Here is a 22,476-nt window from a genome sequence, read left to right on the forward strand (position 1 = left end):
TTTAGAACTAGAAACTTGGGTACTTCTCCAATGACTGCCAGGAGTGGCTGCCTAGGCATTGCTGTGTAGAGACAGAGCTGTCAAGCTGCTCGGGAGAGGCACTGGAGGTGTTCTTGCTTCAGGTAGCTGCTGCTCGGAAGACAGGGGCTGTGAAGCAGCCAATGCACGGTGAACTAAATATGTCAGCTTCTCCACCAGGAAACTTGGAACCTACATAGAATGATCTGACCACCATGACAGACCACAATACCACTTACTCTACCTTACAAATCCCTCACTTAACTAAACTGCTTTTTGACCCTTAAGGCCACCTTAAGATAAAAAGTTGTAGGAATTGCTTACCAAATAGTACTAGTCAGTATAATTTGTCACAACTGAGATAATACGTACTGTATTATGTTGTGTATTCCTTTAAGTATAATGCTTATTCATTTCCAAAGAACAAGCATTGGCTGTGCAATTAAATATTGACTTGAGTGGTTAACTTCTTGAGGGCTGAGTCTCTAACCTCACACCAATTTACCAAATCGCAATGTGGCTTTTGTGCATTTCAAAATGCTTTTTTTGTGGTTACAAACGGCCCTAATCTGTGACTAGGTCTGTTTGCAACCTCCCAAAAAGATTTTTACATGAGGACCGAGGTTCTGAAAATGGTCCTGGTCATGGGAAATGAAACTGTGAATCAACTCTATTGTATTCTGTTAGCAACTAGAAGACCCAGGTTAAATGATCTCATGTTTAAGTGGGAGATGGATCAGGAGTGTAGCTATCAGTGGTGCAGATGGTTCAATACGCCAGGGCCAAAAAGTAGGAGGTGGCCCAACTACACTAGCCCTTTGATCCCTGAGAGGCCAACTAAATAACCATACCAGAGTTCCTAAAGTGAACGAGCATCAAAGATGACTTTACATTTAGTTTTGATCCTGTTTCATTTGATGTGCACTGAAAGACAGTGGTCAACTGTCATTCTAATCTTCTGACAAATTGCTGCTTACTCTTTCAACATGGGGACTGGGGTTTTCTTTTGCTTACTGCAAAGTGTGAAGATTTTGTAAAGTGACCTAAGTGAAAATCTTGCTGGTGTGAAAGGCAAGTCTGTAGCCTGTTGTTTTCTTCTAACACACAACAAAATTTGAAATACCTATGAATTAAATGTATAAATATTTCAAAATAAATAGCAGGAAAGTACAAATGAAGCACTTTTTTCTTTTTCCAAAGAGTGATGGAAACAAAGGTCCTTATTGACAACGTTTAACCTACACTTTTGTGTAACTTTACGTTCTTTTTGGTATTCACGTACTATGAGTTAATGGTAAGTTTATGACCATGGAGACTCCACAGTCAGTCAGGGAAGAGTACTCTGCACATAAGAAGGCAGAAATATTTTATCTTTTTAAGTGTGGAGTTCTCCGCCTCAACTGTGCAGTCTCCGCAGTCATAAACTTACTATTAACTCATAGTCTGTGAGTACCCCAAAAAATGTAAACTTACACAAGTATGTACGTTTATGTTTATGAATCAGGCACAAGGATTTTAATAGGGTTAAAACAAATTAAGACATATTACATGATGATGCACAAATGGCAAATATTCGCTGAAACCCAATTTCCCCACATTGTTGTTTGTTTCCTATATAGTTTTATCAATAAAATGATATGTCTGTGCAAATGTCTTGGTCATTTCAATGAAAAATGTGCTGCATGTAAATGACAGTGGCTACCACACCATGGTTTAGTGATATATTTGTGACCATGTGCTCCTAAATGCACCAGCTATATCCTACACCCTTACCACTTTCCTGCTGAATGGGTGTTGCTAATTCACAACACTTTGGGCCATATGTATCAAGCCTTTTGCAATTCATTAAGGCCGAAATTCGCGGAATTTCGGCCTTAGCGAATCGCAAACAGCCTTTTTACCGATTTTGGAATGTATGAAAAATTAGCAAAATAAGGAATCGCAAAAAATTGCGATTCCTTATTTTGCTTAAGCATTTAAGGAATCGGAATTTTGCGATTCCTTAAAAGCCATGTATGAAGCTTTTTAGAATTGCAATTTCAGGTTTAGAAATCGCAAATTACCACCAACTTGTAGTTGGTGGTAATTTGCGATTTCTTGTAAATATGCACAATTGTGCATTTGTGAGGGTGGCATATGACGTGCGCCATATGCACACACATGTAATTTACAGGGGTGCAGCAGTGTGTCCTTGAGACACCCCTGCACCCTTGAAATAATTCTCAAATTGCGATTAGCAAATTGCGAATTCGCAAATTGAGAATTATTTCACAGTCATTGCTATGGGCCTCCTGGCCCATAGAAATGAATGGAAAATTATTCCTTATTTGCAAATTCGCAAATTGCGAATTCGCAAATAAGGAATAATTGGAAATCACTAAAAAATACCGATGTTGTACATACATACCATTAAGCGATTTCTAAATAGCGATTTCTTAAAATTCACTATTTAGAAATCGCAAATGGTGATGATGATACATATGGCCCTTATTCTTTGTAGCTCACTGGAGTTTTTCAGAATCCGTATGAGTTCAGTGATGTAACATTGATGGCAGCACTACCAGTCTGAAAATGGTTGCAGCCCCCATAGCCTACTAGGGCCGTAGGAGCTCTTACAAGCACTGGGAACTTGCCGTTAGCTCAGTTTGATTGCCACAGCTGCAGGAGTCAGACTTCGAGCAGCCTTATCTGCTGAAGGCCTCATTGTGTACGCACCGAATGGCGAGCTGCGTGCATGCTCACTTTTGTACATGTAGATTGTGCCATTCGACCCTGGCTGCCTGGTGCCAGCGGAGGTCAAAGAAGAAGTTATGCCCGTGCTGCTGGTTGGCTTCTGAAGATATCCTCTGTAATCACTGCATTCAGCCTAAAGGATGGAGGGCAAAAGATGGCAGTTAGTGAAAGAACATACACTTCCTTAGGACAGAGTGCTAGAACTGGGAAAGGAAATGATTTGAGTTTTGTTTGTTTCATTTTATGCTAAAAAAAATGCAAAACTAACTTTAAACAATTTATTGGCATCTCTAATGCACAATTATTCCTTATTAATACCAGATGTAGGGACAGTTATTTTTCTGAGACTCGTAAAAACCGTCCAGAATCTTGGTAAACAAGATGTTGCGTCCAAGAGCAAGATACTGAGAGAAGGGAAACTGGAGTAGCTGTAATTCACAGTATTATAGTAAATGTGGTCGAACCAACAAATTAAAAGGGGAAGCCAAGCTAGAGGTCTTCCTTAGCTCTAAGTGCCTGCCTTGGCTCTAAAAGCCCAGGCACGCAGTTGAGCCATGGGAACATTATGCATGGAAATCGTGCAGCAAATATTATGTAAAAATATGATAAATAGTCTTCAAAATTCAAAGAAGTTTATTTCTTAGATTAGCGTTTCACCTTTGTACATCAGAATATATCACTGCATTGAAAAGCGTTTATTAAAAATGATGTTTTTAAACATGAATTTATATATATTTAAGACCTCACCCCCATTCCAACCAAATTAGCATTAGTGAACTAAGCGGTAAGTCAATTGTCATGCGCTCAATATATGTGGGCTGCATTCACTTTTTACCCGGAGCAACATTATAGTTCATTAAGTCAAACACAAGACAGATTTTTGTACAGCACACATCCTCGGGTATTTCAATGTTTTCTCATATGCAATAATAAAACAAGCATTGGCATAGCCAATAGGTCTCGCCTTTGGGACCTTATAAGTATGTAATTATGCTGCACAATATGCTTGGTGCAACATCAACTGTTGCATGGCTAAACACTTCTAATGTCCCAAAGGCGAGATCAATTGACTATGCCAATGCTTGTTTTTTTTTATTTGGAACATGTTCAGTGAGACTTGGATTCAGAGACTATGGCCTCATGGAAGGTGCATTATATGCGTGCGGGTTGGTTCATCCTGCACGTAAATGTGCACTTATTTTAGCAGCTGATGACACTCGGGAAGTCCGATGTGTTAAAATAAGGGCCGATGTCAGTCTTCCTAATCAGCTGTCAACTCGCCCATCAGAGAGAGAGCATTCTGTTTAGCCTGTAATTTACAACACATCAAAATGGTTGTCCTGAGGGCATTAACTAGTCCACCAGGGAAGTAGCTGCAATGATGGCCTCCAATCCCTTCTGCTTTTACTGGGTCTGCAATGTGAAATTGTTCTTTAACCCTTTCTATGCTCATGACGAGCTCAGCTCATCATGAGTTACGCCTCTCGTACACTCATGACGAGCTGAGCTCGTCATGTAACGCGGGTTTTTCAAAAACCCACCGCACAGCGGGAAAACCGCTAGCGCGCAAGGTGTTAAAATGATTTTTTGCAGTTTGAGGCCAAGGGTGAACACAGCAGACCGGAATCTTGTATGTTTGTTCGGTACACAGTCAAAATATCGAGTTGTAAATATCGACCTACCAAAATATCGTGTTAGAAATTTCGAAGGTATAGAATATCGATGTCAAGAATATCGTTGGACAAAATATCGACCCTAAGGTAAGTAATATCGAAATTATTTATATTGATGTAAGTAATATCGAAGTTAGTAATATCAATAGCATATATATCGATGTCACTAATTTCGATGACACTAATATCGATATTTGTATGATTTTTTTGTTTTTTATTATATATGTGTTATATGTGTTACTTAAGTATTTAAAATAAATAATATTATATGTGTATTAATTTTATATATTAATACATTTATTTTTAAGCAAATTATATGTTTTAGTACCGGAGCGGGTAGTGGGTTTATAGGGGAATAGGGTGGGAAGTAATTTAATTATGTTTAATTAATTATTAATTAGTAGGAGTTATAAAATAATTTTAATTAATTGATAATTAATTTTAATTAATTGGAAATTAATTTTAATTAATTGATTAATTGATAAATATGTTTTGTAGCGGGTTGTGGGTTTATAGGGGAATAGGGTGGGAAGTAATTTAATTATGTTTAAGTTTAAGTTTAAGTTTAAATCACTTCTAAAGCGTGCGTACACCTGACGGTTTCATGGCGCTAGGGTTCACTTAAGCCTCAATTAGCAGGAAAAGGAGCCAGGGGACAGAGGGTAACTCATTGGGGAAAGGCTTGTGAGAAAAGAAAAGATTTTCACGCTTTTCGGAATAGAGGATATTGCGTGAGGGACCTAAGTTGAAAGGGAAGTGAATTCCAGAAAATAGGAGCGAGGGTGGAAAATTTGGAGCCACCCCATTTTTTTCGACGAAACCGGGGGACAGCCAGCAGATGTTGGAAAGATGATCGTAATTCTCTGGCTGGAGAATAGAGCTTTAACTCTGAAGAGATAAAGGCCGGGGCGAATCCTGAGTGAGCCTGAAAGGTAATACAACCCATCTTGAACAATGAGCGTTCACGGATAGGGAGCCAAAGCAGGGATTTCAAGAGTGGAGTAACATGATGTGACTTGGCCAACTTATAGACTAGTCGAGCGGCCTGGTTCTGGACCAGTTGAAGCCGTCGAATACTGTAGGCAGGCATACCACAGTATAGGGCATTACCATAGTCTAATTTAGAAACGACCATATCCAGTACAATGAGTTTTAGAGCGGGGAAAGAGAAAAAGCGGGATACCTTACGGATGGTGCGGAGGGAAAGGAAGGAAGAAGAAACCACCGAACTCACCTGGGAGTGCAGAGTGAGTTGATCGTTGATCTTGAAGCCAAACGCTTTAACAGAAGGGGAGGGAGAAGGAGGGGAACCCAGGGAAGGGGGCCAAAAAAGAGAGGACCAGTGACTGGCACAACCACCTGTCAAAACCAGTTCGGTTTTATCCGGGTTAAGTTTCAGGTGGTTGTGGCTCATCCAGTCCCGGATGAAAATCATGATGGTCTGGAAATTGGATATAGAATCAGGGGAGGAAGAAAGATTAAAAATGAGCTGGAGGTCGTCCGCATAATTAAATACGGAGAGCTCCATTAGTTGAAGGGCGAAAATAAGAGGGGCGATATAAAGATTAAAGAGTAAAGGGGAAAGGGAGGAACCCTGGGGAACCCCGCATGGAACCTTGCGCGGCTCAGCCGAAAACTCGCCCAGCCGCACTGCTTGGGTGCGGTCTCGCAGGAAGGAGGATAACCAGACCAAGGCTACTCCACTGACCCCAGACGCTCCGACACGGGATAGTAAGATGGAGTGGTCCACCGTGTCGAAGGCGGCGGACAGGTCGAGTAGGACCAAGGCCTGGGGATGGTTGGTATCCATACCTTCTCTAAGGTTGTCAAGCACGGAGAGCGCCACGGATTAGGTGGAATGAGCAGGCCGGAATCCGGCTTGAGGGGGGCTAAAACCTGGTTTTCTTCCACAAATGAGGTAAGGGCTCGAGTTACATGCCGTTCCAATACTTTCCCTAGAAAGGGAAGTAAGGAAATAGGTCGAAAGTTGGCAGGGGCAGAGGGGTCGGCACCAGGTTTTTAAAAGATGGGAAGAATAATGGCTGTTTTAAGAATCGGAGGAACAACGCCCTGAGATAGGGAACAGTTGAGAAAAGAAAGTGGAGGTAGCACACAAGTTGTGAAAATGAGCCTGAGGATGTGAGCAGGACAAGGGTCTAGAGGGGAACCTGATTTAACCAGAGGTAGAAGAGAGAGAAGAGATTCTTCTGTTAAGAGGGGAAATGAGTCAAAGCGAGCCTTTGAAGAAGGGCTAGGAGGATTGTGGAAGGAGGGAGATGGGGGAGGAATGTTGACTTTGATTTTTTCAATTTTGTCCAAGAAATAAGTATTCAGTGAGTAACATAGGGACTGTGACGGGGGGGGGGTTTGAGAGAGGTTCTATCGGCATAGGCAAGATTGTGGACTATGGAAAATATTTCTTTGGCCTGATTGTCAGCGGTTAAGATTTTGGAGAAGAAATATTCAGTTTTTGTAGTTAAAATGTTTTTTTTATATTTGGACAGAAGAGAGGTATACTGTATTTTGAGGTTAGGACAATATTGACGTCGCCAGGCTCGTTCGGCATGGCGAACTGAGAGTTTCAGTGCCTTCAGTTCATCACTGAACCAACGGTTAGAATCATTGGGCCGTTTGGAGGAGACTCGTCGAAGGGGAACAATAGAGTCGCAACCTGACACGAGCCATGAGTTGATAGAATCAGCTTGGGTTGTAAGTGGTAATCCAAGTAAGTCTGGACATAGGGGGAGAAGAGTGGAAGCCACCAAGTGTGAATCGATCCAGCCCCAGGAGCGTGCCCAAATATTTTTGGGAAGTGGGGGCTTGGAGGTTAAATCAAGGGGTAAGGAAAAAGAAATCAGAAAGTGATCGGACGAGGAACTGGGGGAAATAGAGAGGGACATAACCGGACAGTTCAAAGACCAGATCTGGTCAAGGGTGTGTCCCTTGGTGTGGGTGGGGAAGTGAACGTAGGAATTACAGTTAAGGGAACGAAGGGTGTCAGAAAATTCTTTAGAAGTAGCACATTCAGCTGGGTCCGAGGGCCAAAAATTAAAGTCGCCTAGCACCATGATGGAGGAGTTGTTAACCGCTAGGGTGGCCACCAGGTCTTGGAACCCAGGGAGAAAGGCTTGGGAAGGTTGAGGGGGGCGATACGTAAGTAGACAAGTAAGAGGAACTTTGAAGGAAAGGGAGCGGATTACTAGAAAATCCGATGTGCCAATAGGGGAGAAAGAGAGGGTCTGGAAGAGAAATTCCTTCCGAGCAATCAATGCGACACCCCCGCCCACTATATTTAATGAATTATTAATTAGTAGGAGTTATAAATTAATTTAAATTAATTGCTAATTTATTTTAATTATTTGGAAATTAATTTTAATTAATTGATAAATATGTTCTGTGGCGGGTTGTGGGTTTATAGGGGAATAGGGTGGGAAGTAATTTAATTATGTTTAATTAATTATTAATTAGTAGGAGTTATAAATTAATTATCATTAATTGCTAATTAATTTAAATTAATTGAAATAAAATTTAATTAATTGATTAATTGATAAATATGTTTTGTAGCGGGTTGTGGGTTTATAGGGGAATAGGGTGGGAAGTAATTTAATTATGTGTAATTATTTATTAATTAGTAGGAATTATAAATTAATTTGAAATAATTGCTAATTAATTTTAATTAATTGGTTATTAATTTTAATTAATTGGTAAATAATTTTCATTAATTCATAAATAGATAAATGTGTTCTGTTGCCGGTTGATGGGTTAATAGGGGAATATGGTGGGAAGTAATTTAGATGTAATTAAGTAATAATGTATTTAAATTAATTGTTTTGTTACTAATATAATTGATAATTAATTATTAATTGGTCATTAAATAATATAAATTGGTATTTTTTAATATTTAATTTGGGCTACATAAAATTTGATAATCATGTCTTTAATAATTATGTATAGGTATTGTGTATGGTTTATATTTATTTAATAGTTTACATTTTAATTTCTAAAAAAAGCTTTTATTTATAAGTATGTTATTTTATTCCCTACGCTTCTCCAACACTTTCCCTACTGTTACACTCTCTGGAGTGGGAATAGTAATGTTTACCCGTACGCTATCCAACGCTTTCCCTACTGTTGCACTCTCTGGAGTGGGAATAGTAATTTTTACCCCTACGCTATTCAACGCTTTCCCTACTGTTGCAATCTCTGGAGTTGGAATAGTAATTGTTACCCCTACGCTATCCAACACTTTCCCTACTGTTGCACTCTCTGGAGTGGGAATAGTAATTTTTACTCCTAAGCTATCCAACGCTTTCCCTACTGTTGCACTCTCCGGAGTGGGAATAGTAATTTTTACTCCTACGCTATCCAACGCTTTCCCTACTGTTGCACTCTCTGGAGTGGGAATAGTAATTTTTACCCCTACGCTATCCCACGCTTTCCCTACTGTTGCACTCTCTGGAGTGGGAATAGTAATTTTTACCCCTACGCTATCCAACGCTTTCCCTACTGTTGCAATCTCTGGAGCTGGAATAGTAATTGTTACCCCTACGCTATCCAACACTTTCCCTACTGTTGCACTCTCTGGAGTGGGAATAGTAATTTTTACTCCTAAGCTATCCAACGCTTTCCCTACTGTTGCACTCTCTGGAGTGGGAATAGTAATGTTTACCCGTACGCTATCCAACGCTTTCCCTACTGTTGCACTCTCTGGAGTGGGAATAGTAATTTTTACCCCTGCGCTATCCAACGCTTTCCCTACTGTTGCAATCTCTGGAGTTGGAATAGTAATTGTTACCCCTATGCTATCCAACACTTTCCCTACTGTTGCACTCTCTGGAGTGGGAATAGTAATTTCTACTCCTACGCTATCCAACGCTTTCCCTACTGTTGCACTCTCTGGAGTGGGAATAGTAATTTTTACCCCTACGCTATCCCACGCTTTCCCTACTGTTGCACTCTCTGGAGTGGGAATAGTAATTTTTACCCCTACGCTATCCAACGCTTTCCCTACTGTTGCACTCTATGGAGTGGGAATAGTAATTTTTACTCCTACGCTATCCAACGCTTTCCCTACTGTTGCACTCTCTGGAGTGGGAGTAGTAATTTTTACTTCTACGCTATCCAACGCTTTCCCTACTGTTGCACTCTCTGGAGTGGGAATAGTAATTTTTACCCCTAAGCTATCCAACACTTTCCCTATTGTTGCACTCTCTGGAGTTGGAATAGTAATTGTTACCCCTACGCTATCCAACACTTTCCCTACTGTTGCACTCTCTGGAATGGGAATAGTAATTTTTACTCCTACGCTATCCAACGCTTTCCCTACTGTTGCACTCTCTGGAGTGGGAATAGTAATTTTTACCCCTACGCTATCCATTGCTTTCCCTACTGTTGCACTCTCTGGAGTGGGAATAGTAATTTTTACCCCTACGCTATCCAACGCTTTCCCTACTGTTGCACTCTCCGGAGTGGGAATAGTCATTTTTACCCCTACGCTATCCAACGTTTTCCCTACTGTTGCACTCTCTGGAGTGGGAATAGTAAATATTACCCCTACACTATCCAACGCTTTCCCTACTGTTGCACTCTCTGGAGTTGGAATAGTAATTGTTACCCCTATGCTATCCAACACTTTCCCTACTGTTGCACTCTCTGGAGTGGGAATAGTAATTGTTACCCCTACGCTATCCAACACTTTCCCTACTGTTGCACTCTCTGGAGTGGGAATAGTAATTTTTACTCCTACGCTATCCAACGCTTTCCCTACTGTTGCACTCTCTGGAGTGGGAATAGTAATTTTTACTCCTACGCTATCCAACGCTTTCCCTACTGTTGCACTCTCTGGAGTGGGAATAGTAATTTTTACTCCTACGCTATCCAACGCTTTCCCTACTGTTGCACTCTCTGGAGTTGGAATAGTAATTGTTACCCCTACGCTATCCAACACTTTCCCTACTGTTGCACTCTCTGGAGTGGGAATAGTAATTTTTACCCCTATGCTATCCAACGCTTTCCCTACTGTTGCACTCTCTGGAGTGGGAATAGTAATTTTTACTCCTACGCTATCCAACACTTTCCCTACTGTTGCACTCTCTGGAGTTGGAATAGTAATTTTTTTCCCCTATGCTATCCAACATTTTCCCTACTGTTGCACTCTCTGGAGTGGGAATAGAAATTGTTACCCCTATGCTATCCAACACTTTCCCTACTGTTGTACTCTCTGGAGTGGGAATAGTAATTTTTACTCCTACGCTATCCAACACTTTCCCTACTGTTGCACTCTCTGGAGTGGGAATAGTAATTTTTACTCCTACGATATCCAACGCTTTCCCTACTGTTGCACTCTCTGGAGTGGGAATAGTAATTTTTACCCCTACGCTATCCAACGCTTTCCCTACTGGTGCACTCTCAGGAGTGGGAATAGTAATTTTTACCCCTACGCTATCCAACGCTTTCCCTATTGTTGCACTCTCTGGAGTGGGAATAGTAATTTTTACCCCTACGCTATCCAACGCTTTCCCTACTGTTGCACTCTCTGGAGTGGGAATAGTAATTTATACTCCTACGCTATCCAACGCTTTCCCTACAGTTGCACTCTCTGGAGTGGGAATAGTAATTATTACCCTTACGCTATCCAACGCTTTAAATAATTAATGTTATAAATATTAAAAGAATATTTAATTATTTATATTTTTTACATTTTATTTATGTTATTGTTTTATGTTTGTAAATGTATTAGTAAATTAGAATATATTTTATTAAATTATAAATTAGTAAAATAATTATTACTATTTATTGTTCAGTACATATACATTATATATTTACTGTATATATTCAATGAATGTATTATTATTAAATATGTATTATTTATTAATTTTAAACATTATTAGATACTTTTAACTATGTAGATTTTATTTATTAGTGTTATTTACTTTATTTCACATTTATATTTTAAAAGAAAAAAAACGATATTTTTAACTTCGATATTTTTAACATCTATATTATTTTTTCGATATTTTTGTACTTACCATGTTGTAGATAGGATGTCGATATTTTTGCCCTCGATATTTTTGACTCGATATTCCTGTAGGTCGATATTATGTAGGTCGATATTTTGTCAGTGATCCGTTTGTTCTAGATTTGAAACCATAATTCTGTTTTCTTTTTTTCCTTTTTGTGTATTCTCTGAATGAGACTGTGAAATCGTCTGTTTGGACAGCATGCTGAGTCCAGTTTAACAATCGTGCACTATGCACTGCCCTATAGCAATCAGTCTGCACATAATAAATCAAACCATGATTCGTGCGAGAGAGATTTGAAGCTTTTTCAAGCTAATGCTGAATTCTGTTGTTCTTTCTGCACATTAAATGTAGTGCAACGTGAATAACCCATTGGTTACTCCGCTAACGCACATGACTGATGTCGACTCTATTTCGTGGACTCTCCCCCTCGCTGCATCAACTCAGAGAAACGCACGCTGCATCTAGTCAGTGCCCCCTCACTCTTAAGGAGGACGGGGGGCATGGCTTGATATTTTTCAGAACCCCTAACAAATTAAAAGCAACATTGGGAACTGGGCTAGTCATTAAGTTCTTCAAGACTGTTTTTTATGCTTTTAGATTCGCCGTATATGAGAGAATCAGCTCAGACAATATAAGCCTTTTAAAACAATGATGCTAAATAAGGCACTAGGCTCGTGCAGAACATACCGTTTCAATATAAAACAACAAGCGTGAGGGAGTGTTATGTGGCCCCACGGCCGCGAAAGAGCAGGCAAATGCACTCGCGCTTGTGCTGGCATCCGCCTTGTGGGAGCGAGCAGCGGTGGCGCGAGAGCCATATGTTGTCAATTACCACACACGTCGCTGCTTGCTCCCGCAAGGTGGATGCCAGCACGAGTGTGGGGAAAAAGAGCAGACCGATGGCTAAAGGCCCTCCTAGAGTAGCACATGGGTGCTGCCTAGGTGTGACCTACAAAATAGGAGGTACAAAAAAATAAAATATTTGCCTAGGATCTTACTATTTATTCAAGTGGCCAAGTCGGAATTGATCCCAGTCTTTCTGGTCTCATTTTGTGTAATTCTGCCACTAGATTGGTATCCCTTTCTCGCTCCTGTTTGACATTAAAGTTTCATGCTTTCTCTTTCATTAGCGCATGAGGTCAGAGCCTCGGTAGCAGGAGAAGCCACAAAAAAACTCAACTTAATTTGGACTTGTGGGCTCAAGTGAACCTCGAGCTGAACCAGAGCCTAGCATCTGGACCTAGCCTTCAGTAGCTCACCCACCCTTATACTCTGCTCTGGGCAATCTGTACCTGACATAATCTTAGAAACTGCTGCCAGTGTGATGCCTATTTTGTATGTGAGGATATCTGAGCTTGAACAGCTGATGCTGATTAGCATCTTGTACCTGCTGCGTGTATGGGAAACACACACTGCTGCCAAATGCTGCACATTGTGTGTGTTTACAACTGGCTTGTATAGCTGCTGTAGATGCTGTCCATCTTCTGTGCATGCGAGGTAAGCTTGTATTGTTTCTGCCCAGATCAAACTGTGTTCTATTGGTTTTGCGAGGGAAGCATAGACTCCTGCCTGATGCTGTGCCAGTTTTGTGTGTGGGCATCATGATATGTGTGGGAGTCAAGCCTGCACTCATACACCTCGCTGCTGCTCTTTACACTGGTACCAAATTTGAAATGCTGCTTGCTTGTTGTATCTAAGGGAGGAATTAAATGTTGCTACCAAGTGCCACACCTGTTCCATGCCTTTGAAGAAAGCTTGCACTGGCCCTATAGCGTCACACTTGGTCCATATCTTTGAACGAAGCATGCATTGGCCTTGCAGTACCACATTTGTTCCATACCTTAGAAGGAAGTTGCACCGACTGACCCTACAGCAGCATACTTGTTCCATGTCTTTAACCCCTTAAGTGCTGCTGACGACCAATGGTCGTCAGCAGCGCTACCTCCCCAGTGCTGCGCACGACCATTGAACGTCCATTCAGCACTAGTTCTAATGGACAGCGCAGCACTGGGGAGAAATGTTTACACGCAGCTAAGGTGTTAAATGAAGTGTACATGAGCTGCCACTTCAGGTCTACACTTATTCCACGTTTACAAAGAAAGCTTGCACTGGTCCTGCACTGCCACATATGTTCCATGTCTTTCAGGGAAAATTGTAATGCTCTTGACCAGTGCTGTATGTCTTTTGTGTGTGAGCCAATGACGCCATGCACTCTTGTTATTTCTGTGTGTCTTAGGTCTGACTTCAGTTATTCAACAGAGTGTCATTCACATATTTGTTTATCTCTTCAGAACAGCATAAATATAATTGGCCATTTGATCAGGCCTCTTCAGCTTTTGACTTGTTGCCAATGTTTCTCTCTGTGTAATAGACAACCACTGGTCATTTGGATCTCAGATGAGTAACATCATTTCCCTGCTTACTCTGTGTAACTCTGCATGACCCAAATGGGTAATGAGAGTACCAGCAGCTCTGCTGCTATTGTTGTGGGTCCACAACGTTATTATGTAGACCACCAGGCGTCACTGCTGCAAGATTCAAATCTTTTTCACCATCTTAGAGTACTATTCTGCATAATACATATTTTTTACTGTGCCAAGATGGCAGACCGGTGCACCTTTTTTTCCCCATTTTTTATTGAAGCATTTGCCCTCCACATTTAATTGGCTTGCTTGCTTCCTTCCTCCCTTTCTTCCTTCTTCCCTCCCTCCCTCCCTCCCTCCCTCCCTCCCTTCCTTCCTTCCTTCCTTCCTTCCTTCCTTCCTTCCTTCCTTCCTTGCTTCCTTCCTTCCTTCCTTCCTTCCTTCCTTCCTTCCTTCTCGCTCTCTTAATTTGCCTGCACTACAAACACCACCTTTTATTAGGTCCCGCGCCTGTTTTGCAGTGCGCAGCATTGCTCGCGCAGCGAGATACTTCTTGAAGGGGGTTTCAAAACAGACCTAGGAATCGCACGTGCTCGTGCGTGTGCTTTTCCTTTTGGCCCACGCTATTGGCATTTGCGTGCGTCTTTTTATCAAAGACAGCACGCAATTGGCCTACGGCGGGCGCAGTGCTCTGCCCATGGCCTATTGTTGTCTATTACGCACACCGCTGCCATGTGATTTCAATTTTCGTGCCCAGACACAGGCGCTATAATTGAAACCACATGTCTCGCTGTGGCGCACGCGCACCACTCGCGGGCTTCTTCTTTTTTGGATCCATTTCGCAGGGAAGCAACTAAATGAAAGAAGGAAAGAGGTGGGCTGCTCGCGCGCACCACTCGTTTCCTTCGGCTGTTGCTAGTTACACATATCAGCGGTTTCTACTCAACGAACCTACTGGTATTGAACGGCAAATATAAATTGAAATGTTAATGTAATTAGTACGATACAGCGAGAATAAACCCGTGATCTCAGACACGGAACCAGCTGTAAATCAGATTGTCGAAGCCAGGGATGATGTCATGTCCACTGGAGTATGGCCATATTCTCTCCCACTTGCCTACATGGACCATCGTATACATCTCCCTCTTCTGCCTCTAGTCTGCAAAAAATTATAACATTCCTCTGCACAGTCCTTGCCTTAAATCGCAATACATTACTAGCAATGTCCTGCGAAGAAAGCTAACTCGCTATCCTGCATTACTTGACGGACCACAAGCAGCCGTATGCGCCTGGTAGGATGCTCGTTATTAGAAAGCATCAGCTCACAGTGTCCAGTGAAATGATGTTTGGAACAAAAAATGGAAAAAAACAACGACTAGAAAAAGCGAACTGTCAGTTTCACAGTGTGGCCATTTAAGAGTTATATAGGGGCCGCTAATGTGAGTAGAGCATATAAAGGGTGTATAAAGTCTGTCTGTCTCGTGAGCCTACAAAGGGGTGTATGATCTGTGACGTCAAAGGGTTGTCTGTTCCAATGTGAGGTGAATATGGTCTGTGAAATGAAGTGACGTCAAAGCATCTTTTGTGGGTATAAAAGTCTGTGACCTCGAGGGGGTTCCTGTGCCAACGTGGGGTGTATATGGTCACTAAAATCATGTGGTCTTCTGTGCCAATACAGTGGTGTGTCTGTGCAATTAAAGGGTCTTCTCTGCCAAAGTGGAGTGTATAGGGTCTGTGGAATGAGATGGTCTTTTATGCCAATGGAGGGATGCTCATGGGGAGGTTGGTGAGGTCTGAGCGTCTTTGTGCCATTAGGGAATGTATTGGGTCTGTAAACTGAAGAGGTCTCCTTGCCAACGGGGGTTTTATATTGTCTGTGAAGCCAGGTTTGTTGATTTGAACCTAAACTATGGGGACGGTATTTTGGTGCCTGTAGTAACTTTTTTGATGTCGGGATGCATGATCCGTGTTGTGTTTGGGATTTTCACGGGGTCGGTAGTACTGTTTCGTGTCTAATTTCTCGCCTACTTCCGCTTCCAGTAACAATACTCCTTTGCTGGCATTCTGACCCTAATTGTTGCCTTTAGTTTCTGATCTGGGCTCAAATTTTCTTTCCCCACTCTCAATCCCTAATCCAGCCCATCTCCTCCTTCTTTTAACATATTTTTAATATTACATTTATTATTTAGTATTCTTAAACAACGCACAATCTGAATGTTGCTCTAGTGTCTAAATAAAGGTGTTGTTAGTACAAAACTCAATGGCGCTAATTTCTTTGACCTTGCAAGGGAAGGATAGAGCACATCCTGCTTATGTTACATCGATCACTCCCCAGCAGTCACATTAACCCCGCTGTTGCTTTCTGAGATTAAAAGCTCTTTGTAGGCAGAAATCCGCAGCAGCCACATAACCCACTGAGCTAACTCTCCAACACCGACACTCGCTTTGTGTAGATCTCCTCAAACAGGAAGTGGCCTGCTGGTTTTGCTTAAATCTGCGGTACTATGGCATTAACCTGCTGAACTATGTTCATGAAATTTAAACGTTTGGCCTGTTACTTTGCGCGTGTCTTCGCGTTAGGCGTTCTCCACCCCCACAGGTTGTTTCAATCGGGTTCAAACCTAGGACTTTTGGTTCACAGAAAAGTCTCAGCGACTGGCACATTAATCCTCTCTCTCTCTCTCTCTCTTATATATCGCAGTACAAAAATCGTGTAAAAATAGGGTAAATTCACTTAAAAATTCAAAAGGTATCTTTCCTTACACTTGGTGAAGCGTTTCACCCTAGTACATCGGATTATATCACAGTACCGAGAGTTTATTTTCTAAATTAAGTGTTATAATTATTAAACATGGACTGAAAAACACTCCTGCGCCCCCCCACATAAAAAATGTGATTAGTGAACAAAGGCAAATCAGCTGTCGTGTACCTTGTATGTGGCCTATATTCTTATAATGAAGGGGGCAGAATCATAGTGTATTAAATGAACCACGAGGGGGAGGTTCTTGTAGAGCTCGCTTCCTGAACAAATATTGCAAGGTTCTCTCATATGTGATAATGAATTAAAAGGAGGCATGGTTAAATAAAATATTTACTTATGGTCAAGGTGGTCTATGGCTAGTCTTTACTTAGTTCTTACCAAACACCTCCAGAGTAAGGTCTGACCCACACCTAGGGTCGGGGTCTGATTTTTCTGGCATTGATCAATCATTATGCCAAGAATGTCAGTCCGGCTTATAAGAAGATGTACAGCTTTCTGAACACACCCGATGCCACTGGAAGGCACCAATGCTCTGGCAGTCATTGGTGGGACAGTCCTTTCAGATAATCTCCTAAAATCTCTATATTTGTAACTCTCTTCTAACAACCAGGTGGCCTTCTAGAAGCATCTGCCTTTCCAGAAGGTCTCATAAGACCCGATATTGGTTGTTAGGCTGTCGGAGCCCGTTACAAGCACATATGAGCCGGGCCAACAACTCTACTGGGACTCTGAGGGCTCCATTTGCCGTCTACTTGGTCCTGGTGAGAGCTGTACAGGCTGGGACGCACCAAAAAATTTGAAAAGTTGATGTCAGCCCATATCCTTTGGGATCAAGGTAGTGCATAGTCCAGACTAATTTGCAAACACTCTGATTTGTCAATACTGTTTCACTCTAGGCTTCTATCTCAATATTTACATTTTTTTCACTTAGGGGAATTAAGGCCAATGGGATAAGCGGAGTCTCACTGGATCATGTAGTTTGGCCAGGGTGGGAAGTTTGAAGGGTAGGTACCTTGGACCCACAGCTGGTATTGTCATCAGTAGGCCACACTGCCAACTTTAGGCCATATCTTACTGGTTCAGTGTTCCCAGACCCCTGCCCTGTATGTCATGAAACCATTTCACAGCCCACCTTGCGTAGTAACATAAATCAAAATAAAGAAAATATATTGGAGGAACCCTCAGATGTCCACTTCCACCTGGAACATGAAGTGTCTAATTATAATCCCATTGGTACAATTCTGAAGAAATTCATCGTTTTGCACTTCATGGAATTGCAGACAAATAATTTAAAAACTTTTGTAGGAAATGAAAATTTTACAGCTTTTGTGGGAAAATAATTGCATAAAAAGTAGGGGGGTTTGCTTGCAAAATTAAGAAAAAAAATAACAATCATGTTTCGTTTGTACAAGAGGTATGCAAACCTGCAAAGTTACATTAATTTGCACTGAATTTTTTTTTTAAGTTGTTAGTAGAATTGCATAAAATGTTCATTTTCTGAATTAAAATGTTTCCATTTTCCATGCCATAAAAATGCAATTTTTAATCTCTTGTGGGCGTGGCAAACATAAATAATAAAAGTTGAGTGCTTCTGCAAATACTCAATAAGCCCAAGTAAAACAAATAGGAATTTACATACAGATTAATAGGTAGATTTATAGCTCCAGCTATGTATTCTCTCCAGGGTAGAGATACTGCACCTTGAACAAACAAACAATTTGTATTTGATCCTGAAGCTTCAAATGTCATTTCACTGTGTATTTTTAATGCCTCTGGGATCTTTTCAGAGCAAATTTTCCCTTTCAACTTCTATCGACTTGAACATTGGCCAGGATCCGCATACTGTGTTTGATTTCTACATTTTTTTTACCATACCCCTGGCTCCCTATAACGGCTTTTGTCATTTGTAAAATATTAAAAGATTCCTAACGAAGAGCTGAAAAATGTTTTTAAAATAGACCTCTTAAAAAACATGGGTTTAAAGGATCAAAATATGGCTTCCCCTCCCCTTCCTCTCCCAGCATCTCTTCTTCCCCAAACACATCACTGGCCAATATCTAATTAACCGTCCGGAAATGGGGATTTCTTTTTATACCACAAACAGTTACATAATCCAAAACTTTTCCATCAGACAGAGACACCAAAATCTACTTTCCCATCCCGTGGTATCAGATTTTTTAAAGTGCGATAATAATTGTCTTTCTTAACGGGCACTTGGGCATGCAGAAACCATTTTTCATTACATGGAACACCTGAAGGTGACATAGAGACCTGTTACTTATAAAATGTAAGCGATTTGTACAATGAAGTAAATCAAAAGAAAACTTTGGTGCAATATTACAACAGCACCAATACTCAAACTGTACAACATGAGTACAGACATATGCACATGACTGCTTCATTCCTGTGTCACACCACAATGGAGTGGTGGAATCTCAGTCTTGTTGCTTATTTATATAGTGTTCAAGACTGGCGTTTAGAATTTCAGACCGAGTGACCTGATCACCTAGAAAGCCACCACAGAGAGATTCAGACCACAGTAAAAAAAATGGTTGATACCAGCAGAAATTCATACTGCAAGTGACATCTTCAGATTTTTTCGTCACACTGAGGTAGAATCCATACTATTCTAACTGTGCTGTCCTTATACATTCACACACGCAAATGAGTTTAGGGGTGGGTGTAACTCATGTACTTCCATGTAGCGTAATCACCTAGGATTATCCAAACTTTCTGCAAGATTATGCAGAATTATGCAAGAATAGTAATTCTGCCTTTAACGCTATTTTCCAAAATGGGCGCAAGCATGCATTTTACAGTTAGAAATAGTGGGAAGTGCAAAAGAGCATGAATATACACTTGGGGTAGGATTCCCCCAAATGTACTCCTGGCATTTTGCGCTATTTTCTAAGCGCAAAATGTGCACTTGCATCCAAAATGGATTCCAGGATGCATTTTGCACTAAAGAATAGTGCTAAATGCAGCAGAACACCAATAGCGAGCAGCTGCTAGTGTTACCTAAATGTGCTCTTGTGGTAGGATTCTTTCCTCCAAATTATTCTTAATTATGCAAGCAAGTATAATTGAGATATTATTGGTAATTCCACATCAAAGAAAAATGCGGAATCTCCGAAATTATTCCGATTACTTCTAGTGCTACTCATGAACATATTTAAGGGATCTTTCAGATGTCCACAGCCCAAAACCTTAAATCCAAACAAGGTTCAGAAAAGTCTGTTTACAGGAAACCGTATGCAGAATACTGTGGTTTATGTGGGTTTTGAGTAGTGGAAGGATCTTTGAGTCTAAATGTGGAATTACAAATCCGTGGTGTCATCCGTTAATGCATTTAGGACAAATTAGGCATTGTAAGTAAAAAAAAATTCAAATATATTAGCTAAACAGTCATGAAGTTGAGCGTCCTTTAGAATGCCGTAAGTTTTGTGAAACTGTAATGCAACTTTTTTAAATCATTTGTTTATGATTTCTCATGGAGTCGAGCTTAAACAACCTGTTGAAAAGTTACTCCTCTCTTTCGAAGTGTAATGAAATGGAATGTGACTTTATTAGTGCAATACCATAGAGTTATGTTGGGCACTTATTCTCTGCCCATTGATAGAATTGGGATGTTAGTCGTTTTTTTAAATTTATTTTTATTTATGTAATTTTTTTTGATGTTTTATAATAAAATTTCGGTACAAGCAGTAAATTATTGATTTATATGTGTTACACAATCTTATTTGGTCATTAAGGATTGCATTCACAAGACATCGAAAATGCCAATGTGCACCGTCCCTCCTGAGTTTAATGCACACTTTCAAACCACCCTAGAGGGTGGTGACCCGAGTCCACAGATGTTTTGGGCATATGCATTTTCCGTTTTGGTCAAGCATTGGCAGTTTAAACTACATAGTTCACAAGAAGAAATACCTAATAACTCTGCCACTGAATGATTTTTGAGTTCCAAAGCAGAAGATCTGTGCATCATCTGATCATGATATCCAACATAGTAACTTGCCTAAACCACAACTGAACATCTTTCTCAAAATAATTTGCTTGGAGCACATCCTAAAGGAGGATGTTAATGCCCAAGAAACTGATTTTGGAGTTGGTTATTGCAATATTTAATAGGAGGCGCATTTCTGTGTTATCTTTGTAACTTTCTTTTTTGATCTTGACCCTGTTACTTGTTTATAGGTTTCATATGATCTATTAGCCCATGTTCTCAGTGGAAGATGCTTGGGACATGAACCCTTACAATCAACGAAGATGACGATTCTGTTATAATGCCATTGACATGCGTTAACACATTACCTTCCAATGTCTGCATTTGCTTATTGTTAGGAAGAAGCATCTAAAGAAAATTAATATTTAATATTTCCACGTATAAAAAACACTTTTATTCAAGTGAAGACCAAAAAGATTTACAATGCAGTGGTGAAATTTCGAGATTTTTGAAATATCTGAATGTAAAAAACGTTTGTATTTTGTATTTGATGAAGTGCGGTATGTAGTTTAAACTGCCAATGCTTGTTTAAGACCAAAAAGGAAAATGCATATGCATTGGAAGGGAATGTGTTAACGCATGTCAATAATGACTGCTCACTTCCACTTATATGAATCTTATAAGCTATAAATAAAACTGGAATTGTTGATTTTCCTCAATTTCCCACCTTTTATTGCTCACCTCAAATACCTCAAAAATGCTCTCCAGGTTCTATTCTAGACTCTAGAGAATAGAATGCACTCTAAAAGAGTCTGAGGGAAGGTTTTTGTGTGCAGTATTTGCATTTCGAGACTGATCATGTTAGCAATAATTGGAGGGATGATGTTTCTATCTTGAAATCATTACACTTCTTCAATCTTATCACAGATTAACCAGAGCTGAAATTCCAAACTAAAAATCAAGGGAAAGAACAAGAGCAAAATGACTCCTCTAGGGATTAGGAATGAGCCTGCACAAAGCATGTCTGATCAATTTTAAATACCCAATCTCTCACTGGAGAATGAAATATTGATATAAGCAAAGAAAGGCAAAGGTCTAAAGACTTTTTACGTAACTGAAACATCATATAACTATTTTACCTAAAGTGCTATTTCCAAGGCAATTAAAAATAAAGATACAAAATCCTTCTGGCTCCTAGTAGCTGGGGGGCACCAGCAACAATAAAAAGGTGCACAGTCATGTGAAACTGATGTATCTACCTTTTATATTTCGTATTCCATTATATCAATCCCCCATTTATCTAAGAATAAACAGTCTGAACCAAAGGTAAAGCAGTGATTAAAACGGATCAAATTATTTGGCACGTGAAAAATATATGAGAACATGGAACAAAAGATGTTTTAAATGTTTCCTAAAGAAGACTTACACTGAGTGGGTAATTTTTTGTCCATGAAATTTTATTTAACTATCTGATTACAGAGGGGAAGATAATATTCTATGACCCATTCGGAAACAAGCACTGAAATGCTAATGCTTCTGATCTTCCCGTCTTTAATACCAAAAGTAGATGGGGAACAGCCTTTACAATGCAGCTTTAAGCCACTTAACATGGCATTAACACTGCCTTGTAAATAAGCCCCCCTTTCACTCTGTATTTAGCGTGAAAGGGGAGGGCAATAGGCGTTGCAGTGGGTGTTCCACTGCACCACCCATTGTTTTTGACGCTGCCCCTTATTTACAACGGCAGTGTAAATAGGTGGCAGCGCCAAAATTAAGACCAGGAAAAATCTGGTCTTAAAATAGGCAAAACGAGGAGAAATGATTAATTTCAACTCTTTTTTGCTTTTTTCATTTGGGTTGCCTTGTGCAGCACACATGGAAAAAGTCAAATGCCTTGGATTGTTTATGTGTAGGAAGGTGACCCTTCCTGCACATAAACAATCCTTAAAAAATGCCATTT

This window comes from Lissotriton vulgaris, chromosome 2_1, assembly GCF_964263255.1.
Source record: "Lissotriton vulgaris chromosome 2_1, aLisVul1.2, whole genome shotgun sequence".
NCBI lineage: Eukaryota > Metazoa > Chordata > Amphibia > Caudata > Salamandridae > Lissotriton > Lissotriton vulgaris.